The 24619-nt window shown below is 41.3% G+C and overlaps 1 protein-coding gene across 3 annotated transcripts in view; it reads left to right on the top strand.

Moving 5' to 3' along the window:
• The window catches only part of MDGA2 (MAM domain containing glycosylphosphatidylinositol anchor 2), a 387881-nt gene that overhangs the window by 163621 nt on the left and 199641 nt on the right, over nt 1-24619 (top strand). The window lies entirely within an intron of this gene.

Genomic DNA, 24619 nt, shown 5'->3' with positions numbered 1-24619 from the left:
ACTCAGCTGTTGAAAGTGAGAAGACCCAAATGCCTCAAGCAACTGTGGTTTTGTGTACACTTCAGATGGAGCAAAACTGTTCAAAATCTGTTTTAAGTGCTCCAAAGATAGAAAGTCTTTGCAATATACATTTAGAAACTTTTCTAATGCAAGTGTAGTGTCATGTAAACAAATATGTTTACATGTCACATATGTAATTAAATAAATAGCTAGAGCTTGAAGTTAGCCGTTTAGTCTCCTGAGTCCTTCAAAGAGAAAGCTGTCTTGTGACTATACAAGTGGTGGGGTTGTCTTCTTGAAAGGAACCCCTTCTCTGTCAGATGAATATTAGAATATATGTTAATTTAGAGACCCAAGTCGTGACAATTTCTGTTTATTAGTTCGGGATTGGTGGAGGGGGTGACTGCCTTTAAGGGGATTTCCTTGCCTGGTGTGTGCACTTAGCTTTGTGATGTGCTTAATGAGCTGTAACATACCAATGCCAAGTTTGTAAATCCTTATGAACAGTGACTGAATTAGGAAGTAATTTTGTAGGTCAGCCGTGTATCGCTGTTCAATAAAAACCCCAAGAGCAAACATTTAGGTCTCTTCTTTTGGATGCCATTAAAGAAATTCTCTCTTATCCCAGTATCCATGTATTAGATTCTTGTTAATTCTTAATTTTAGGCATGGCAATGAAACTGATGTTTGCAGAAAAGACAGGAAAAAGAGTCTCAAGACTGGGATGCTACATGGTCTGAAGAAGAAGGGTTGAGAAAGATTGTTTCAAAATTTTGATTTTTTTTCTGGAATTTCATGGAGACTTCCTTCTGGAATAGGTCTTTTTCCTTGAATCATATTTTGTTTAGCTATTAATATGTGTTCTCAGATTTTCTGTCTAGGACTTATTATGGGTTGAAGTTTGTTTTTTACACCATACACTGCTTCTTAATATACTTCAAATACAGATGATGTCTTTCTGGAACATGACAGTCTTCAGGTTCCAGCTGTGATTAAATCCTAGGTGGGTTTCCCTTCCTATGCAGGCTAATATTTCACTGGGCATTTTCATCTGCTAATGATCAAATACTTGCAGGCAGACAGTACTACTGCAGTAAGCTTAACGTGCCAGTGAAGATGGGATCTAGCTGTGAAAAAGATAGGAGAAAAACCCCTGTACCCCACAGAAAAGCCTATAAGAAATCAAAGTTTTGGAAATTGGAATGTTCCAAGTAGTTTAAGATAAATTTGTCCTATTTTTAGTTGATTTTTTTTCATTTATTTATTGTTTCTTGAAAATTGACTTAATTGATCATGTCGTGTTTGCTGATTCAGAAACTCTGAATAGACTGAGCAGGAATATTTGGGATTGGTGTGTTTTCTTACTCAGACATCACAAAATGAGCCATAAGGATGACAAGTACTTAGCCAACATTTTCTATCAAAATAGATTTTGTTTTGTTTTTCTTGTAATAATAGACACACATTTATAAAAATTATATGGAGAAAGACAGTTTTCTTACACGTTTAGATAACTGTCAAATGCAAACCTGTGGAAATCAGGCAATATTCCCTTTTGAAATAAAAAGTATTATTAGAGCAAAGAAGAATGTTTTTAATATTTTGATGAAACCTTCAAATATATTTAAGGAAACAAGTAAAATGTTTGTATTTCTTAAAAACTGTATGGGTAAAAATCACTTTGGAAGCATCTTGGCTTGTAAATCTAAAGAGAGAAAACAATATTAAAGTAATATTACATGTTAGTTTTGGATAAAAAGCAGTCTCTAATGGCTAATTTAGGTCTTCAGCCTCTAATTTAAAATTTGAAAAGGCACTATATCTGTGTGGCTTGAAAATTAACTGTTGAAAAAAAATCCACAGAAAGTCTTTGTTTCCTCATTCATTTCCATTATTGACTTGCTGGCTGGTTGGGAAATTTTAATATCAGCATTTGGATGGGAAAACTCACACTCCAGCAATTTCCTGGGTTTCATTTTCCAGTTTGCTTTGGCATTTAGCAGTACTTGGAGCCCCATTTGCTGCTACTGCAATAATTATACAGAAAGAAGTAGTGAATGAGTCATTTTGAAGATAGCCAGGGGTGTAAATCCTCTGCTGGGCTGAAGGGTAAGAGCAGCTTTAAGAAGAATAAATAGTATCCCAGGGGGCTGGTTTTACCTGTTGGACATAGACATGCCTGCTAGATGGCTGAATCTCCTAGAGCTCAAGGAAAGCCCCTTAGCTGCATTCCCATAAAGCTATATTTAGCCATGACACTGGTTTCAGTGATGCAACAATGTGAGGGAACTTTGCACTTCTGCAGGTGACGGCAGTGGTGCTGTAGCTACTTTATTTAAAGCTGTCATGGCTTATGATGAATCAGGCCACGATGTCTTCTGTTCCTTTTACGTACACAGGTCTAAGTCAAACCTTCGAAAGCTAGCAGTCCCTTTTGGTCTGGTGTCAAAAAACTTAAATGCAAAAAAGGTGAAGGAAAAGAAAAAACAAAGCAATTCAGTGTTGCCGAAGTTCTCATTTCACCTACAGCTACTCATCAAAAGAGAGAGGAGTCCATGCCTGTACTTGGGCATGCACGGAGCCTTAACTCATCTTAGTTTTCTTTGCTAGTTTCTGTTAGAAAGATCTTTTTGATTTCTGGAGGGATAAGACTGTGGTAAATAGACTAGTAACAATCTCTTCTTCAGGAGACAACTTCCTCTCCTTACTTTATGTGTCTTAAAAAATAGTTTTTTGCTTTCCCAGCTGTGGCTGAAGATCCTTGTTTCTCACATCAGGTGAAAACAAACGCACTCAGTCCCCTTGGCAGCGAATTCTCAGGAGGAAGGTTTCCATTCTTCTTGAGCCACCAGGAGAAGAAACTGCCTCATATATCCAAGCTGTATTCACCCTAGTCTTGAACTCTTTTTTTTTCCTTCTCTGGAATTATCTCTTTAAAGTACATCTCATCTTTTCTCTTTGAAGAAAAAGCTTTTGTACTTGACTCCTAGGAAGATTTTTGCTTGACTTATGGAGGACACTTTCTCCTTTTATAAGGAAGGAAACTTACAGTATAAATTAAAGTGGGTTTTTGTTTTTTGTTTTATTTTATTTTTATTTAAAGAAGCAGAGCTTCTACAAGACAGCTTTTCTGCTTATCCCTATTTTTTAACAACAACAACAACAAAATACTAATTGCTTCACTGAAAATGTATTTTTGTGTTCTTGCTTCATGCATACTTATGGACCATAAAAGCAGATTGAATAAACAGTCAGGTTTATGTTAAAAGATTTCTGTAATTAATTTGGAAATCAGAATGAAAAATTTTTATCAAACCAGATAAGATTTTGTCTCTGCTTGCCACCTGTGAAGTTTCCCTAACACTTTCACTTCTAGGTTAAAATCTCTCATTTCAATTTTTTTTTGTTTTTTTTTTTTTTTTGTGTTACTTTTAGGGTTTCTGATTCTCTGATGTGTTGTGTCACCGAGAGATCAAAGTAAGAACTAGCTTTGGTCTCAGTTCCATGCCCAGTCTTGATGCCCTTAGTAATAGGGATCATAGAATCACCGAATGGTTTGGGTGACCTTAAAGATAGACTCGTTTCAATCCCCTGCCACAGACAGGGTCACCTTCCACTAGAGCACATTGCTCCAAGCCCCGTCCAGCCTGGTCTTGAACACTGCTAGGGATGGGGCAGCCACAGCTTCTCTGGGCAACCTCTGCCAGCACCTCACCCCCCTCACAGGGAAGAACTTCTTCCTAATATCTAATCTAAATCTGCCCTCTGTCAAGTTAAAGCCATTCCCCCTAAGAAGATTACCTTTTTTATAGATGTCATGCATTAAAGAGCTCATCAGATCCTGCCTCAGAGTGGAGATTTGGTTTGGCAAAACACCTCCTGTGGCTGTACCTGTCTCCCATGCTCTTTGATGCAACTCAGCCTTACAGTCAGGAAGAATGGGACCTTCACTATTTGTGGTGCGGGATTGACTGAAACATGTTTGGTGTTCACAGATTACTTTAGCAAACAAGGAGCATCACAGCTTTGCTGGCTTGCGATGACACAGAATGCTGCTGATAACACGTGTCAGATGACAAAAATAGCAAACTGCTAATCTTCTTCAGTATTTGAGTGTGTCTCCTAGTAGTGTGTGCAATCACGAGTTTTCAAGAGAGGTGTTATTCAGAAGGAACACAGAGTCTGTAATTTGGAGGTCGTGATGCTAATTTCCTTTATCAGTCTGGTAAAGGATGGGGCAGGAAAATGCTGAGTGTTGTGCAGAGGGGTTTAGTTGCACTGCTTCCATCTCTGTCTTTTGTGTTAACAGCAGACATACTGCTTTTTCCCCACACTCGGCAGTCCAGATTCACCCCAAATTTTCTGTCTATTGTTAGGATGCAGAATCAAATGCAATGTCAAGAATTATTTAGGTCCCAATAATTGCTCTGATGGGCCACTGCAGATGTACTCTGCATCATGTGCCAACCTCTGCTGTGGTGCTATTCCATAGGGCTTGAATGTGCTTGTTGGGAAGCCACAGCTTTGCTTTATCTCTTAATAAAAGACATGTATGGATGTGTGCATACAACCAGTATGATACTTATGTAGAGCAAAATAGATGTGCTATTGAAGATACAATACTGGGAATGGGGAGAGGAATTAGCTGAAACTGCTGGCTGCTAGTCACATTCCTTCTCTGGAGAACAGTAGGCTCGGGGGGGGGGGGGGGTACCTTATCGCTCTCTACAACTACCTGAAAGCTGCACCAAGGGAGGCTTAGATGGGATATTAGGAAACATTTCTTCACGGAGAGTGTAATCAGGCATTGGAACAGGCTGCCCAGGGCAGTGGTGGAATCACCATCCCTGGGAGCGTTCACAAAACATGTAGATGAGGCCTTCAGTGACATTTTTCAGTGGTGGTCTTTGCAGTGCTGGGATAAAGGTAGGACTTGAATCTTAAAGGTCTTTTCCAGCCTACTTGGTTCTATGATACTATGATTCTCAGCCTTCCCCCATTCATCACAGTCCTAAGAAGCCAGGGAAGCTGGATTTAAACTTGCTGGGATGAGGAGGAGGTGATGCTTTCTCCCAGAGTGCTATTTTTGTCCAAATGAGATAATTGTGTGCTCTTCTTGAATGATAAAAAAGCTGCCCTCTGATTCCCTCTTGCTACACAGCTAGTATGCGGCCGAGTCTGACTGACACCAGGAAGGAAAGAGCGTGGGGAATTTCATATGGAAAAATATTTAAAAATGAGCTCTTCAATTCTACTGAAGCAATGCATAAGTTCACAGGGAGGATTTATAGGAATGGGCTATTTGTTTTATGCATACACTGGTGGTAAAAATGACTATTGAAGATGGTGCTTTATGGTAAGTCTTTAAGTACCTCCTTAGATAATTACAGTGTTTCAGTCTTTCAGCATCCCACATTTTTCAGTTTCCATTGCACAAAGAGTATTAAAGAAATCTCTTTCATTCACTCAGCTTTCTCCATCCTGAATAACCTTTGGATTTTAGAATATAGGCACTGGCAGCATCCACTTCTGTAGATTCAGATGGTATTATTGCTGCTAGAATGGTTTTGAAGAGGGTGAGTGGTGCATGTGCTTGGGCTGAACCTCAGACCTGACCACTGTAGTGTTCCTTTGTTTTATTTTTTTTTCTCAATAAGACAAATGTAGATGTTGGACTATCAGTGTTAGTATGACTGTAACATCCAAGCAGCAGCTTAATCCTTTTTTGCTCTGGGGTTCACACGGGGAGAATCTGATGTGATGCTGATGCTTTGGCCTCTGAGTGTGCTCAGAGTGCTGCTTAGGTGCTGAACTACAGGGAACTTTGCTTTCTGTGGTGGGAGCAGGGTTGGTGCAAGGAACTGGTTCGAGATGTGTGTACCATATTTTCAGCTCCTGTTGGGCTTTGACTTGGGGATATTTCCTCCTTGGGGTTGTGTGGTGCCTTAATCCTACACGTTTGAGGTGCATATTTTCTGCACACTTCTCTGCAGATGTTTGTGTCAATCTCCAAGCCACAGCAATTACGACATAATTCAGGGATTTGAAAATGTAGTTCAGCTGCTTCATTATTTTCAGTGCTGCCTCTTTGACTTGTGTTTGCCTTGTACTGGCTGCAGTGAACCATAAGTTCTTATTGCAATGACATTTTTAATTTCCATCTCTGGTGTCTACCAGTATTCATTGATATGTTATTTGTTCTTCTTTATTGGCCTTTCATTCATTAAAAGCCCAATGACACGCTTAAATCCTTATTCACACGGCTGGATGAAAAAACAGAAATAATGAATGCAAGTTTTTTTTTTTAAAGAAAATTAATATACAGCAGTAGCATAAGCATTGGCACATAAGGAAAGTAAATATATTCATCTTTTATCACTGTTTTTGCATGATACAATAAAAGAAGACACTTTGAAATGAGGTATTATGCAGATGGAAAGCACTGACAAGCTTTCCAATATTGATAATTGTAATCTTTCAACATGAGGGAAACACAAACTTAATTTGTGGATTTCTGATTATTCCCTCTCTGAGCTCAGATTTGTTCATACAACATTAAAGCCTTTGAAAATGACTGTGCTTGGAATTGGTGTGTTTGGAACGGAAGAAGTGGGAGAGGTTAGGTTGGCTGAGGTGGCCAGCTCTGGGAAGTGCTGTGGCCTGGGTCTGCACAGACTCATCGCGGAGGTGTGTGATGATGTGAGTGTCTTCATCAGACTCCAGTTCATTTCCTAACTTGTAAAACCACAAAGACTTGAGTTCAGTCAAGTCTAAGCTGCAAATGTGTGTGGAAAGTGAGAACAACTTTTCCTGTGGGAAGAGGAAAGTAACATAGGCAGCTGCTTTAGAGATGCCACACTTGCATGCACAAAGCATTTCCGTGGAAACATGAGAGACGCTAGAGAAAGGAGAAACCTGGATATTAGTGTGGACCGGTTGGCACTTGTGGCTTCTTGGGCTGCTGGGCATTGGTACCTCTGATGTGATTGTGTCCCTATGACTCACCTGGAGTAGCATCACTTCTGTCCTTCATAAGTGAGCAGATAGCCTCACTGTCTTTTTTAGTGTTAGCTGTAGGGTTTCTGATTCTTTGATGGGTTGCGTCACTGAGAAATCCCAGTAAGAACTAGCTTTGGTCTCAGTTCCAAGCCCAGTCTTGATGCCCTTAATAATGGGGATCATAGAATCACAGACGGTTTGGGTTGGAAGGGACCCTAAGAGACCATCTTGTTCCGTGGGCAGGGATGCCCTCCTCTAGACCAGGTTGCTCCAAGCCCCATTCGACCTGGCCTTGAACACTGCCAGGGATGGGGCAGCCACAGCTTCTCTGGGCAACCTGTGCCCGTGCCTCACCACCCTCATAAGAAAGAACTTGTTCCTAATATATAATTGAAATCTATCCTCCATCACTTCCACCTGTTTCTGTTTCCAGCACCACTTTGAAACTGTCTTCTGCTCAGAGACATAATTGTGCATAGTGTCTGAGGTCACTGAAAAAACAGCAGCCAGAGATGCTCTCCGGTACTATAGATAATCTGTGCAGGTTGGCCACCATGCAACCACAGCTTTACTGTCAGCATAGTGAGAAGGTGGTAGAGTAGGAGAACTGACCCCAGTGCTGGTGAGGGAGGTTTAAAAACCATCCTGTTGATGCAGTGCCAGGTGGTGACTGGGGAGTCAGCCCCTAAGAATTTTTGCAATAGCTGAAGCAACAGAGCAGTAAAACATGTAAACATCTCAAAAAAGTTATCTTTCCTTAGAAGACATGAAAGTGGGGTAGATTTCCTCACCCTGTCTGGGAACTTTGGCCTTTACTTGTGCCTGTGTTTTCCATTACCTTGGGAGAATCTGCTCATCCTGTGCTATCTTTCTGATGAATCCTTTGGCTGGACAGTTGGATCATGGAGAATTATTCTGCCTAATTATCGCCTGAGGAGGTACAAGATTGCAGTAGAGGATGCATTTGGGAAGCTGAAGGGTAGATGATGGTATCTCATAAATAGATCAGCTATTAGGCAGCTAAGCAGTATTTGGCTGGAATTAGTTTCCTGTTACACATGTACACATCATCCAAGAAAGTAGGGAAAGATGCCCAGACAAGGGTGGAAGTGTTGCAGAATTTCAGAGGGAAGGACAATGAAATATCAGTGAGCTACCCTTTATTATTCAAAAAGAGGTTTTCCTCAGGTGAGAAGTGAAAGAGCAGAAATGCCTCTTTTAAAAATTTCTCTTTGGGTTTTTGTTTGGGTTTGGTGGGGTTTTTTGGTGGGGTTTTTTTGTTGTTTTTTTTTTTTTTTTTTTTAATTGGCTGTGTTTTGGTTTGGTTATTTTGTTTTCTAGTGTTTTTGTTTTGGTTTTTTTTTTTTTTCCTTGTGGCTGTGTTTGTTTGGGTTTTGTGGTTTTGGTTTTGTTTTGTTTTTAATTTCGGGGTGTGTGTACATTTTTTTTGATGGAGAGTTTGTCTAAAGATTGGAGACTGCTTTTCACTGCACAAGACTGTTACATGTTCAAGTCTAGAAGTGTTTGCTTCCCCTGGACAGGGAGATGTCATGTTTTTGGTAGTGTGTTGGTGTTGGTTTCAGTTAAAGTCTTGATTGGTGATGTGGGAGAACAGCGTGGGCTTCCGTGTTTGAGGCCAGGTTAGACAAGGCTTTGAGCAACCTGGTCTAGCGGAAGGCATCCCTGCCTATGGCAAGGGGGGTTGGAACTATGGTCCCTTCCAACCCAAGTCTGTAATTCTATGAAAGCTGCCAGAGTAGAACCAAATCATCCTCCTTAACAAAAATGGAAATATAAATGGTGTAAATGTACTTCATGAGAGCCTCTGACATCTGAACTGTACTGTTTAGATCTAGATTTGGATTTTTATTCTCATTCTTATTATCTTATATGTCTAATTTGGAATTTGGAATGTCACATGCCTGGGAGTCTTGATCTAATGATTTGACTGATTACATAAGAAAGTTTATAGTATGTGACTGACAGTGGATTTTGTATTGGGACAATTTCATACAATGTCTTTGTCTTGCAGGGAACAGCAGAGCTGGTAAGACAGGGTTTGCAGAGGCATTAATTACTGCGTTTGTACCTTCCCTGAAGGTCTTATGCATGAGTGCTAGTGGCGTCTCTGAGGCTGTCCTTAGTAGTACTCGTCTTCAAGGCTCAGGGGCTGGTTTAAGTAGCATTGGTAGAAATCATGCTTGCACTTCTCCTGCTTGTCCTAGCAGTGGAAGAGGTTTTCCTGACACAAGTGGTGAGAAGCTGAGAATGAGCATGTTTAGGAGGGTTAAGCAAAGCCTAGCACAGTCCTCATGGACATTATTCACCACAGTGGCCCATGGCAACAGTATGAAAATAAGTAAGGAAGTATGTAGCTGCATACTGTGGAACAGTTGAGGTAGTTCTAGCATAAAATATTAATGCAAATGTGGAGTGCTTACAGTAATTTCAATACCTTTTTACACCCCCAGCAGACACACTATTCAGACTGAATTAAATAGCTTTGCAGTGACTGTTAAATGTTACCAGTTCCTTACTAGCTTACGTGCTTTTTTGTTTTCTACAATGAAAATCTTTGTACAAAGAAGAGAAAAAAAAAAATAAAAAGCCTGATGTTGTTCACAGTGACGAAAGGTTGTATTTAATGCTTGTAAAATGCCAACAAAACACTTGTCTGTTCAGAACTGAGCCAGAATGATAAAAATTTCTGTGGGCTTCGTGAGCTGCAAAATTCCTCATTTATGGTACACTTTCAAATTGTTCATAGTGAAGATTCTTTTTTTAATTACCTGTGGGAGACAAGGTCATTCCAGTCTGAACCCTGGGTGCCTCTGTGGCACAGCACAGAACATCCGTGGTAGGCTGCAAGGAAGGGGAACTGCTGGGGAGCTTCGGTTTTTATCTTTACTCCCTCTTCCCCCCTTTTTTTAACTTCCATAACTGCACATCTGATTTTCAGCTCTGTGTGGAAACCCCTGAACTGACCAGCATACAGATGAGTCTGAAAATCTGTGTGTCCTTCTCCTAAACCACATTTTAGCCCCTTGTTTCTACTTTTATGCTTTAACAGGTAGTTCAGTGCAATGGTCTGTTGTAACTTACATTATCTTTAAAACCTGTTGGGATCTCGAACTGGAAATGATGGGAAGCAGCCCTGAGCTGTGGCTGCAGAGCTGGCTGCTCCCCAGGCACTGCACTCTCTCCCTTTAGGGTGGGTTAGAGTTCAATGCCAGAGGCAAAAAAATGAAGATACTCTTTTGGCCCATGTGGTTGCCCTCACCTTCACCTGGGTTTGTGCCATATTGTGCTTGTTGTCTAGAAGTGTCTCACTTTAGGGTGCTTGAGGGAAAGTTTTGTTAAGTGTACTGACGTAGGATGTTGTCCAAAATGAGGGCATCATTTAGAGGGTGCACCAGGTCATTTTTATAATGCAAATCATTTGCATACCTTCTCTTTCCTGGTAGAAACACACTGTTTAAAATACCAACTTCAAATGATGTAAACTGGTGTAGAGATTTCCAGGAGGGTGCTAATCTGAATCCTGGATGCTCCTGAGCAGTGAAATTTATTGTGAACACCTAATGCCATCTCTGGGGAGATGGCACAGTGGGGTTGCATAAATGCCTGTGCATTTTGTGCAGGGCTGTTTGCATTTGATGTCTCATTGCCCTGTTGAGCTATTTCTGATCCCATCGGGAGCAGAGTACAGTGTATGTGCACTGCTCTGCAGGGAAGACAGAGCTTGTTAGCAGGGATGGAGAGGAAATGGTTATGAAGAGGAGCAGCCTCCTTAAAATTGCTGTGATGGAAGAAAGGATGAGTAATATCGCCCAGGAATAGAGGTGGTACAATCCCTGCTTAACTTAAGCCATTGAGTCTGCATATGTGATTTGCTGGACTCATAAAATTTCTAGGATGGTTCTGTTTGCAGAAATTTATCATTGGTCTCATGCTGTATGTCTTTGCTAATTTTGTACATGGTGGGGAGTTGATTTAAGGAACAAGAGCTGAAAGTCAGAAGCACCAGTAATGTGGTAATAGGGACCTGTATAGCATTTAATCATGAAAACCAGAATTTCCTGGTTGTTGCTAACATAGAACAAGGAAGAACAATTCTCATGTCTGCTGCATTTGACTTCAGCTGTGTGATGACGCTTCTTCACCCCTGTGAAAGACTGCTCTTCCAGACATGATTGGAAGACAGTGGAATTAATGTGGATTTATCTTATTACTATGGGTTTATTTTATGTTTCCAGCACTTCTATCGCTAGCCATGGTTGGGGTGAGGTTTGCGTTTACCATCACCTGCTTGCTTACCAAATACAAGAGCCGGAAGAACGTGAAACCCCAGCAGATGCTGCGAGCAGTCCGGTAGAAGACAAGGTGCGTGGGTAGGATTTGGCAGACAAGTGAGACTACAGGAAGGAAATCTGGAAAGCAGCATTTCCGCAGGCTCTTGGAGCATAGCGTCATGATTTCCTTGTGTCATTACACTCAGTTGTGCTTCAGGTGCCAATTGCAGCCCGATCAGTCAGGGACCACCGCAAGATTTTTAGACATCGCTCCGATGCCAGCATGCCTGGCAGCTTTGTCCCAGCTCACCTTGCACACACCAAGTTCTGGGTTTCATCAGAGCTGAATTTCCCACTTCTCTTGTTTAAATATAATTTTAAATGCAGCTGCTATTTTAAGACTTGGCAACCTGCTGATGGCCTGATCTGAAATGATGTTGCTTTGCCTAATAGCTTGGGAGTTTTATGCAGTAGGTGTTGGGACTGCAGAGTCCCTAATAGCATATTTTAGAGTTCTGATGGATTTTTAAATAGCCTTCCAGCATTAAAGCAGGCTTTCCTGTAATCTGCATTTGCCAGTAAAATAGGACCCTGGTTACCTACTGATCTGCAGCTTTCAGGAAATCTGTTCATGCTCCTTCACTTCTTTTCACTCTCCATTTTTTTTTTTGCCTTTATCACACCATCGAGGCCCGTGCACAAGGGAGGTAGCGTGACCTGCAGTGCTTAATTGATGCATTACAGGCAGCATCCCTGTGGCAAGGCCAGGGAGGAGGAGGAGGGATGATGGGGCATGACATCTGAAAACCTCAGACCATGCAGTTCCTTACAGAAAGCTAAAACTGCAAGCTGATGCATACCCTCTTTCCCTGTGGATAGCCTGCACTGACAGTGACCCCTTTCAAAGTACACTTCGAAAAAAAGTCTTAATATATATCATCCTGTCCTTGAAATAAAGGAGAATCAGACCAGAGAGCAGCTGTGGGTATGCAAATGCCCTCATGTATTACCTGCTTTGCTACTTTGTCCTGCTGACAGGATTTTGGGAAGATTTTTTCTCTTCCCAGGTATTTTTCAGTTTACACAAACAAATATCTGGTATGTCAGGAAGGGACAGAACTTACAGAACTTACAATGCATGCATATTTTCAGGAAAAGAAATCCTACTTTGTTTCACATTTCCTTCCAACGCGGAAGTATCTGCATTGCCTACACTAAGTAAAACTACAGTTAAAGTAAGTTGTAGCATACCTTCCCGTGACTTCCTAATGCTGTGAGTTTGGAATCTGGAGCAGACCATAACTTCTAATGGGGTATAAGAGCACTTGTAGTGTCAGAATTTAATGTCTCCTGTTTTATCTTGCTCTCGTGTTCCAGAGGCATTGCTCATAAATTAAACAGCCGGTGAGTAGTGAGAAACTAAAATACTGCATAACCAGAAACTGAGAAAGCTGATGTCTCAAATGGCTTTTTGCAGCTTGTTAATGGGCTACAGGTGATAGCAAACTGATGAGGACTGCAAGGAGGCAGCTTTGACCTTGAAAACAGGTTGGGCTGATTCGGAAAATTATCTGTGCAGTATGTTTTGCTAAGAAGGTGGCTGGATTTATGTCATTCACTTTTGCAAAGGGAAATAGCCAGCAGGGAGCAGCTGTGGGTGTCAGTGAGTTTGGATGTGCCAAAACCATGCCATGCAGTTCTGGAAAACAGAAATACTGCATTTGGTAGGAGGTGAGGGGATATCTCTATAAGGAATTGAAGTAACCCTTCTGCTATAGCACTCCCTGGTATGGGCAGCACTGCATCATACCTCAGGGAAGATGTGAATTGATGGAAAAGGTCAGAAGAGTGACAGATGAGCAGGAAAGGTTTCTGATGCAGGAGTAAAATGATTCATGAGGATTGTTCATGGTGAAGAGGAGAAGGCCAAGGAAGGGTGCAGTTAATAGGAGCCTTCAGATGTGCAAAAGAAAAGAAAGAAATTTTTTTCTGAAGATCACAAAAGGATGAGACAAACAGTAATTGGCTTAAATTGCAGTGAGAGATCTAGGTTAGACAGTGTGAAAAGCTGTTTGATGGTGGAGATGGGCAGATACTGAAACAGGAGCTCCAGGGGACAGGGAACATCTATTGCAGAGAGCTCTCTGGGGGCAGGCTGGAGGAGCATCCCAGTGCTGGCAGCGGCAGAGCCGGTCCTGATTCTGGGCACAGGAGAGGATGAGCCAGAGCTCACAATTACTTTTCTGGCCCTTTTCCATGATTCTGTTCCCAGCTCAGTCCTGACCAGGGCTGTGATGTGGTTTCCTCCCAACACTCTCACAGACACCGGCTGAGTTAGCATTTCTGCAAAAAGTTAAAAATGCGGAAGATCCATTGGGACATACGGAGACCAGGTAATTGAATAACTGAGCTGGGGAAAAATACCAACTCATATCCCACCCCAAACGTAAGCATATATCATATTTGATTAAGTATTATGCTTTCTAAAAATACAGCTCAAGAGAGTTGCAGGTAGACTGCTGGCTTTATTTTTTCTGTGTGTGTGTGAAATAATAATTAGTCTCTTTTGAAAGCAGAAAATGCAAACTGGCTCAGAGGCCATTATTTACTTTATCTTTGCATAAATTCATCAATGCTGGGAGGAATCTGTACATGTTATTTAGGCTTTGGACTTGAATTCCCATGTACTCACATTGCTTATTTGCTGATTACATTCCTTCCGGATTGAGGAGATCTACTGAAATGAAATAAAACAAAGTTGGGCCCACTGTGTTTATGCAGTGGCACGGCCCAACACCAGTACAGTCTGCAAGACTGTGAATGGTGTGGGCTCATTTTAAATTAAACAGATGAACATGGAATGTGTTAAAATATCCCAACAAAGAGCTTATTTGCCAGCTGTTTGATTGTTTTCCTCTGGCATTATCTGCAATGCAATTACACATGAATAGCATCTTCTGGAGATGCTTTCAAGGAAATATTGACCGCTAACATTTTAATTAAGGCACATTGAAGTAGAAACCTTTGAATCAACAATAATGACAATAGCAAAGCAGGTTGGTTTTCAAAAAAGGAGGCTTGTTTACCATCCTTCTATTAACACGTCCAGTCTGTACCCTTGACTGAAGTGTCAGTTTAAACTAGCCGTATGCATTCATTCTCCCCAACTTAATCTTAAAAATAATAATAAAAAATTGAAGGACGGGCAATTTTAAAGTAAGCTTAGCCCATCATTTACATCCATGAACAAAACATATTTGTACATTAAACAGGAGTGCTTTTGGAGCAGTATGGGATGCTCCTCCTGAGTGCACCCATCTCTTTATGTTGACAAGGTAGTTATGCAGGGCTGGAGGATCACTGGCAGTGCTTTACACCACAGCGTTTCTCCATCACTGCTGCTGTGTTCTTCAAGCTGCTGTGAGAGGGAAGGGTAGACTGAGCAGTTGTGTTAGGAGCTCATACTGGGTGTTACTTTTTTCAGGTTTGTGCCCTTGCTTTGTTTTAGCCACAGCCCAGTAAAGCTGAGAAAGCTGGGTTTGGGTCTGGTAACTGTGCTGAAGTGTTAATGGGAAATTTAGTCCTTTCCTGTGCAAGGAGGAGGGTGGTTTGACTGATCAGGAGCAGTCCAATACCCACCATCCCCCTGAAAACTCAATGCTGGCAGCACTGGCCTTGTACCTGGGGAATTTCATTGCTGCTGAAATTTGTATAGGTTCCATGAACAGTAGTTTACCCACAAAAATAGAAATACAATTTCCAGGAAGTCTTCAGGAAATTTTCTGTTATACCCTTCCCCCCCGTTTTTGTTTTTTTTTTTTTTCCTATTTTGTCCCTAGGGTATATTCAGGTGCTGTGATGAGGGGGAAAATAACTTGCAAGCCTTCAGTCCTCTGAACTGAGCTGAGCCTTCTGCTGTTCATGTTGGTACCCCGTATCTGCAGGTTTGTGTCTACTGCAGTCAGTCATGTCTGGGGGACTCACTTTCTAGCACATCCTTGTCCTCCCCTCCTGCAGGCATCTTCTCCCTTTCAGAAGGGATACTCCCCCATTTCAGCATTTTATCCAGTGATTTGTTAATGTAAATGGTGTGAACAGCCTTAGCATAGGAACAGGGATACAGATCTCCCCTTTCTAAAAGGACTCACTAAATTCACACTCTTACCTACCGACTCCCTGTGGCATCTCTTTCTATTGGTATTGTTTTATTTTCCAGAAGATGCAATCGTTTTTGGAGAGTGCTGCTTTGCAGGCTAGGTAGGGCAGGCTTCTGGGAAGGGGAGGTAGAAGTGGGAGAGTCATGGGTCACTATCCCACTTTTTGAGTAATCATTTTAAACAATGGGTGTTAGATAACAGATTTATTGCTTTTGTTATTGTCTCCTGTAGGAGTTGCCAGGAATGGGCACTGGTATTAAGAGATACAGCCTGGAAGGGCTTCCAAGCCATTACTGCTCCTGCTGAGCCCTCTGTTGAATTGCCCTCTGTTGAATTGTTGACTAAATGTCTAAATGTGTGCTTTAGACATTCAGTAGAGAGTGTTTGAGTCTGGGTTTGATCAGGTATTTAGGCTTTCTTAATTAAATGAAGCAAGATGCTCTTCGAAGGCACAGTAGTATTTGACTTCTCAGGTCACAGAAGAACTTTTGGAATTTACCCACAATAAATGTGGATATTTGTAAAAGAAATCTGAAAGGGAGTTTGGGGAATGCTGGTCATGCATGCTGTGTTTCTCTTTTATCAACAGGATCATGATGATAAACAGTTTTTTTGGCAGTGCTACCCCATCTGATCCATTTGTGTGTGGTGGGATATATGCGTCCCCATGTAAATGTCCTTGCCTGAACCAGCTATTTAAATTCCTTGGAGATTTTTAGCACTAGGTAGAAAGGGATGGGCACTTCAAGAATGTGACTAATTAATCCTGAAGCAGGCAGGTAATCATGTTTAGATGAAACTCTCTAACTGTCTTTTCTTACTGTTGTGCCCTAACCTGTACTTTGCAAGCATTGCCTAGAAAACACTCTTGCAGTGTCAGTTTAGCATATTGTGGGTGCCAGCATCCTGCTTTTTTAATAATTCTACAGTAACTCTTAAACTAAACAATTAGATAATTGAGTGTAAGAGGAGGAGTAATTCATGGGGCTTGTATTTTTCTGGAGTACTTAGATGCAAAACAACTGCTTGCAGGCAGTCTGCACAACCACTGCTACTTTGAATAGCTCACACACTCCAGCAGTTTGAGCCAAGCAAGTATCGCATCACTTTAACACTGCTGGAGAGATGATAGTACAGGATTGTTCCTGGGGAAGTTACTGAGCACTAAGGAAAGGTGCAGTTTATTAACAGCACGTGAAGACCATCTCCATGCTTGTGTAACTTAGCCTATTATGAAAACAGAGTTGCTTCTTCTCTGAGGGCATGGCACTGGCCCATGCCATTGTTCCTGGCCAGGATCTCTGCTGCATGGATAAGTATGCTTTGTTGAAGGGTTTATATTCTAATTCTAGAAAATTGCGGTTAGCTTTTTGGCAAGCAGTTCACCAAAACATGACAAATTTAAACCAGAGCAGGAGAATCTTGCAGCCCTGGTGTCTTTCTTACTGAAATTTATGCTGGCAATGTGAATATGCTTTGGGAAACACTGAGTAGGACAAATGACGACCCAGAAGATCCCAAGGAAATCAATGACTAGAAAAAGGATGGGGGGTTTTGTCTTTTTTTTTGTCTTTTTTTTTTTTTTTATAAGAAAAATCAAAACAACAAACCACCTCTGGGCTTTTGTAAACAATGCTCCTGTAAATAAGAAAATCACAAACTTCATCCTAAGGATGCTTTAGTGGGTACCATTTGAAATTCAGCCTACGTTTTCCCCATCCTTCTCCTGCAGTGTATGCCGTTATTCACAACATCGTCTAGAGGAAATGCTCCAGTGTGTCAGTCATCATGGGATGGCAAATGTTGAGCTTTAATAACCCACTTGAGTTTGTCCTCAGCGTGGAGATCGGGAGGGGGCTTGGAGTCCAGTCAGAATCGTTCAGCCATACCTAATTCTTATTGGTTTGTGATATGGGTAATTTGGTGATGGCCTGATTCTTACAAGTATGGTCATTATTTTCTGGACTAGACCAGCACTGGATTTATCTTTTTAAATGAGCTGTTACACATTAGGTATGGGCAGTGTAGGTGGCAACAGAAACTGTAAGTGATTAGGAGTTTAATCAGTTAACTAGGATCTTCTGGAACCAAGCTGTGACATTCTTTTGTTGCTTTTTGATGTGTTTTAAGGATGGGTAATGCAGGCAAAACACATATGCCATCTTTTAAAAAAACCCGACAAAACAACGTTTAGTTCTTTGGAAGACTGGGCTAGAATATTAAGGAAATTAGACTTGATATTTTAAAGGAAGCACTGTCTTTGTATGACTGTTTGACTTTGCTAAAACAAAAATCCAACAAAACCCCCAAATCCCCCCAAAAAACAGGCCAACAAAAAGAAACATAGTATTTTATTAGCATTTCTAATTTTGTTAAATGTCATATATGGGAAATATTATCCACATGCTTGGAATATGATTTTATTTATTTCATAACTTAATTATGGAGGAACCCGGAGAAAGTAAAGTCACCTTGTGGAAAGTCAATATTAAACAAAAACTTTGTGTTTTCACAGGGTTGCTTTTTTAATCCTTATAACTCAATGAAATCAGTATCTTGAAAGGAAACATTGAAGCAATTCAGCTTTCTGTGCATTAGAATTAACCTATTATTTATGCAGCAAGGGGCATAGGGCTGTTAGTGCTGCTTCTTCAGCCTTTCTACAAACTAATCCATCATCTCTCTCACCTCCCATTTGCAAAGTTTTCTTAGTGGCTACACTTGCTCATGCTGTTGCTTTCAATCTCACCTTATACTTAGAAAATCCTGAAAAACAATTGAAGTTCCATTACAATATTGCAAAAACTTCATGAAGGTTCAAGTGCAGCCCATTAGTGTTTATTGGACATTTAAAAGACTATCCATTATCCTCAGAAAATTTCTTGAGCATTATTTAAGTCTATTTTATCATTATTTTAAATAAATAAGGAAAAATAACCTATTGCATGATTAATTTGCTGTTTGCATAGAACAGGCTATTTCAGTTGGAAGGGACCTACAACTGTCGTCTTGTCCAACTGCCTGACCACTTCAGGGCTGGTGAAAAGTTAAAGCATGTTATTAAGGGTATCGTCAAATGCCTCTTAAGTACTGATATGCTTGGGGCATTGACCACTTCTCTAGGAAGCCTGTTCCAGTGTTTGAACACCCTCTCAGGAAAGAACTTCTTCCTCATGTCTAATCTCTCCAATTTTCTTCAATGGGTTGAAAGCGAAATGGCTGTGATACAGGGCAGATTAGAAGAACAACAAAATCAAAACTCAGCTCAGATCCTATGAGTTCTCAAAAAAAATTGCTGTTCACAGTAGACCGAAGAGGTTTGTATGTAACCTCCTCTCTTACATGCTTTGCATCTAGTGGCATTAGCTGATAATTAAGTAGCTGATGGATTAGACGCCATGATTTTTTGCAGAGCGTCAAAGAGAATCAATCTTGCCATCTGAAAGGCTTGTGCATGAATGACATGCGCTGCTTTGTGTGAGACACCTTCTCTTGGAGTCAGCTGTAGGAATAAGAGGAATTGACATCGTTATTTTCCATCTTCCCAGGCATGCAACCATCCATTGTCAGTGTTGGTGTTTAGTTTGTGTAAGTGGAATGGGTGGAAAAATAACTTTAAAATATACATGTCCCACTTATTCTGAGCAGACAGATATTGAGCATCCTGATGAAAATTTTTGGTGACTTTGATTTGGAAGTAAATGAATGGAAGTTGACAAACTCTATATAATAATAAACCTTTTCCATTTACCAGATCTTTCTAGGAGGCATGTGTACAAGCCAGCCTGTAAAGCAGGGATGCTTCCTGGCGTGCATGCTGCCAGAGGTTGCGTAAGCCTGGCCAAAGTCACATGAAAAAAAAAACAACACCAAGCAACAAACCAAAAATAAACCCCAAACCTAATAAATATGTAAGTTCCTATCTTTTTTACCCTGGTAATGTAGAGAAGACCAGGAAGCTACATTCTGGGTCAACATGGCCCATGAGCTGGGATTTAGTCACTGCTGTCGCTGTCACTGTAAGACTAAGCATCACTGCTAGGATGGTGACGCAGAGGACTGTAAATTTTGAGAGCATGTGTTTTTCAAGGTAACCAGGCTAATTCTGCAGGTCTCAAGGCTAACAGGAACTCATAACATGATAATTGTTGGCTTCTGTGCTTAGAGGCATAAGGTAAATCCTGTGCATCCTACTCACCATTTGGACCCTTTGGTTGTGTTAACCTTTTTTGGGTTCCCTGGGTACACATTGCTTCTGGACTGTGCACAGTTTGACCCTGTTGCTTGAGCCACTGCTGCACAAGTAGGAATTCATTTGTGAGCCTCCAGTGATGTTGGGAGAGACTCCTGGAGTCAACAGGAAGGCTGAGAGTCAAAAGCTTTGACACTGTACGACTTAGCAGCCTCCTTTTTGGCTTCCTTTGCAGAAGTTTTGTGCAGGACCTATATAGTGCAGAGATACCCATTGTAGGTCATTAGAGGCTTCCAGCTGCTATTGTAGAATGGTTTGGGTTGGAAGGGACCTTAAAGAACATCAAGTTCCAGCCCCCTGCCATGAGCAGGGACACCTTCCGCTAGACCAGGTTTCTCTGAGCCCAGTCCAACCTGGCCTTGAACACTGCCAGGGATGGGGCAGCCACAGCTTCTCTGGGCAACCTGTGCCAGCACCTCAGCACCCTCACAGGGAAGAACTTCTTGCATAATATCTAATCTAAATCTCCTTTCTTTCAGTTTAAAGACATTCCCCCTTGTCCTGTGCCTACATGCCCTTGTCAAAAGTCCCTCCCCAGCTTTCTTGTCATGCCTTTAATCACTGGAGCTGCTCTAAGATCTCCCTGAATCCTTCTCTTCCCCAGGCTGAACAACGCACGCACTCTGAGCCTGCTGTTGGAGAGGCTGATGTAGCCGTTTTGCTAATATTTCATGCATTTCCAGAGGTACATCTCTAACTGTCACAGTGATGTAGGGAGCTATTAGAGTAATGGTTGCTAAACTGAAATGAGAACAAAGTAGACAACTTCTTAGGTCTTGGGACAGTTGACAGGAATAAGAGGAGTCTTTCCTTTTAGTAATTGCTAATTAAGAGACTGCAGGGTACTTGTGAAGAAATAAGTCATTCAGTTCTGTGTATATAAACTGAAATCCAGTGGTGGTGTTAATAATATTTGCAAGAGAGAATGAATAAAAATCTTTCTTTTCTTAAACTTCAGTGGAGTTATTTGTCAAGTTCAGTGTCATTCACTTTGGTTTCAAAATTTCAAAACTCTTACAAGAAAAAGCTTTTTTTCATTTGCTGAATTATCATTGTCTAATTAACATTGATTCGGTAACTATGTGTTAACACATATAGATGGTGTAGACAGTGCTACTAATGCCTGCGTTTGGATTTGCAAATTTTTTTCCTCTCTCTTTGATCTGAGGAGCTATAAATGCACTTTATACTGTTTGTTATTCTTGGGAAGCTATTTAGCAAACGTTGCTAGTTGTTAGAAACTGAGAAAGAATGGCAAAACCTCAGATTTACCAACCTACTTCCAGTAAAGCAGTCAAGTATCTCAGAATAAGATCCTGTATTTATACTGAGGGGAATATAAGTTTTTCTTTAATTCTTCATCCTTTGGTTTAGTTTTCTCTATGAGTGTCCATTCCCATGGGACTTCAAGTGTTTTGTGGCAGTTTAATAACAAGAAACCAACTAATTTGTTCTGACTTTTGAAATTCTAGAAGGATCAGGAGAAAATGCCAGAAGGTCTGTAGAGAGCAACTGAAGAGCTTTGAAGATAATTTCTCTTTGATCAGTATTAGTTTGGTAGGGCATCTCCAAAAATCCCTTCCAAAAATTCATAGGGAATTGATAGGGCTGTGCTAGATTGAGCCTCGACTGCTGCCATGGATTTAGATTGCACAGCAGGAGCCCTCCTGCTTGTTTCCCTCTTCGCCTGCACCTTTAGAGTTATATTCTAATATGTCCAGGTGAATGAATCTGACTGCAAGGGAGGGATCCTTTAGATTGTTGATTTTTTTTATTTTTTCCTTGAAAATCATAATGAGAGCATTGTGTAGTGTAGCAAATGTCCTGATTTTTTAAGTAAGATTTACCCTCATGCTACAGAATATTTGTTACTCTTCAGGTGAGTATTAGCGCATAATGTAAATTCTGTAAGATCTTCACTGCACCTTTTACAATCTGATGAACTCTTGGTTAGTGACAGGACAAGGACAGCTGAAACCCAAAGGTATGGCATTGTCCCACTATATTCAGCACTTGTTAGACCACATCTGGAATCTTGTGTTTAGTTTTGGTCCCTGCTACACAAAAAAGATGTGAACAGGCTCAAGAGGGTGCAGAGAAGGCCATAAAGATGTTACAAGGACTGGGGAGCCATGTGAGGAAGGGCTGAGATAGCTGTGTCTGTTCAGCGTAGAGAAAAGGCTCAGGGGAGACCTGATCACCATGTTCCAGTATTTAAAAGGTAGGTACAAAGGGGATGAATACTCCCTTTTTACAGGGAGTCACATGACAAAGCTGAGAGGTGATGGGCACAAGTAAATCCTGGGGAGATTTTGACTGGGCACAAGAGGAAAATTTCTCACCTTGAGAACAATCAACCATTGGAATGATCTCCTAGGGAAGTGATGGATTCCCCATCACTTGAATCTTTCAAGAGATTCAGTTGTACAGGGTGCTGGGACATCGAGCCTAGGTCATGCTTTGCCTAGAAAGCCTGGACCAGATGATTCTTGAGGTCCATTCCAGCCTGGTACTCTGTAATTCAAATGCTCTTATCCCTTGCCTTGTCTATAGCTCTTTATAAAACTGCCATCACCCTAGGATGCAGCTGTAAAGTTACGATTTTCTTCATTATCTTAAGCAACCATGGAATAATTGCAGAACTACTGTCATATCATCATTTTGGGATACTTGTGCACAGATCTCCTGAAAGGGAGAAGAGTCTTTCCACCCTGTCCATCTGGGGGGGGGTATTTTGGTGCTTTCTGGGACTGCACTAAGTGATGTCACTTGCATACGTCAAGTGCAGTTTGTCTGTTGATTACTTACACCACATAACTTGTCTGTCATCCAAGGCTTGCACTAGTATGCTTTCATTTGCCATCACTTCACTCACAAGATTTGACTTGACCATTCATCTTGGCAATAAATATGCTGCACTTTTTGAACCTGCGGTTTGCTCTCCCCAGATATCACCAAAACTCAGTGGTGCTCATTATCCATGATTAGAAAAGGTTTAATTTATGTGTACTTGTTTCTTACAAAATGTTGGATATCAGGAAGACTGAAGCCAGCAGTAAGAAGAGACATTCAAAACCATCAGAAAATGTCATTAAAATTACAACAATTTCATTAAAATCGAGCTAAGAGTAAAGCCACTGCAAGGTTGAGCCTTTGGCTTCACAAAAGGGGTCTCAAACTCTCATATTACTGTTTTTCATCAGTCTTTTTGCATCACAGTGTGCTTCTGACACTGACACTGTAATTTCAGTGTGTGTGTGTTATCATGGGCTATTTATTTGTATGTGATTTAAGTGTAGTACTGGTGCCTGTTTTTTATTGAAATTCAAAGAAGCCTCACCGAAAAAAGTTATGATGTGATTCAGTGGTAGGGAAAAGTTTTCTGTTCCCTGGGCAGCCTGCAGAAGAAGCTGCTCTGAGAATGGTAGGGTAGGGTGAGGGTGTTCCAAGAGCAATGCATCTGGCTGTCCTTTATCACTAACGCGAGGTGGTTGGGGGATTTAGCAGAGAAGCAAGTGCTGTTGTGCGTTTGCAGCCTGTCAAGCTCCTCCTTGGAGAAAAAGTAACACACTATGATCCCTTCCTAGTCAAAAAGTCTTCTTAAAATGTTATCAAAAGATGATAGCAGATGGAGTCAGTTGGTATGCATTAGTGGTTCTCTCTTCAGCTTGTGTATCATGAGGATCCAACTGATACAACGAGTTGCGTAGTGGGGAAAAAAAAGAAATGCTTTAGGTGGCTATAAATCAAGATGCCTGTTTGATTTTGCAGCTGAAGCTTATCGTAGGTGAGCATGCCAGGGTCAGAGCTGTCAAGGTTTCAGGGGATGTGGGGATCCTGGATTTCACAGGAGATGGAAACATGAGCTTGAGAGCCAGGCACCACACTGACTAAATTCCCCAGGAGCCCTAAGCATTCATCTGAGTGCAGAATTTGAAGCTTGCTGGTGCTTTGGCAGCAGGACAAGTGGGAAGATCTGTGCTTTGCTTTGGAGGAGGAACCCGAAGTCCTGGGAGCCCCAGTGGACGCACAGCTCCAACACGCCAGGGATGAGATTCAGAGAGATTTGCAAAGGCACAAATCATAGACTCACAGAATCGTTTGGGTTGAAGGGATCTTAAAAATCATCTAGTTCCAACCCCCTGCCAAGTGCATGTCTGATAATCCATTCCAATCGGGTTGCAGAGATGTTTCCCCTCCTGATGTCTCCTGTAGACATCTGGGCTCGAATGCACCATTCTTGCATAGTCTGATTTCTTGTTTAGAAGAGAAAGCGTCATTGCTCTGTCTTGTATTTTTGTTTGATTTTCTGTCATCTGCAGTGTGACCCAGAGACTGAGCGCATGGGAGAGCCCCTGACCTGGGGGGTTGCCTGGTATAGTCCATCCTAGGGTGGGTTCTTGGAGAGTGGGTGATGGGCGCAGGGGTTTGGCTGTGGCTGCAGTCTGTTTGCTGTGGACACTGAGTTAAGCTTTTTTGTCTGCAGTTCTGATAAAGGTTTTACTGCATTAAGGCTGCCCTGAAAGGGGCAGGTAGGTTTATTTTCTATCGTATGATTATGTCAGTTACGGGTGAATATTGTCATGAGAATACTACACTTACGGTACTGCAACTAAAATTCTAGGGGTTGTATTAGCACAGAATACTGACAGACAGAGTTTGCATAAAAAAAAGAGATAATTGATTGAAGTGGACAGTAAACAAGGTAATCATGTAATGGTGCTGGTCAGCAGGAGTGAGAGTGGCCACAGCACCACTTCCTTGCTGTTTCTGGGTGTCCAAAGGCATAGACCTTTTACAGTAAACACGCTATAATAACTGATTAATTCTTACTGACAACCTTGCTTATGAAAATCAAGAAGTGAAGATGAAATATGCATGCTTGCAGTAATGGAAATGCAAAGTTTCTATTAAGATCA

This window comes from Lathamus discolor, chromosome 6, assembly GCF_037157495.1.
Source record: "Lathamus discolor isolate bLatDis1 chromosome 6, bLatDis1.hap1, whole genome shotgun sequence".
Lineage (NCBI taxonomy): Eukaryota > Metazoa > Chordata > Aves > Psittaciformes > Psittacidae > Lathamus > Lathamus discolor.
This window is presented reverse-complemented; position numbering and strand designations above follow the sequence as displayed.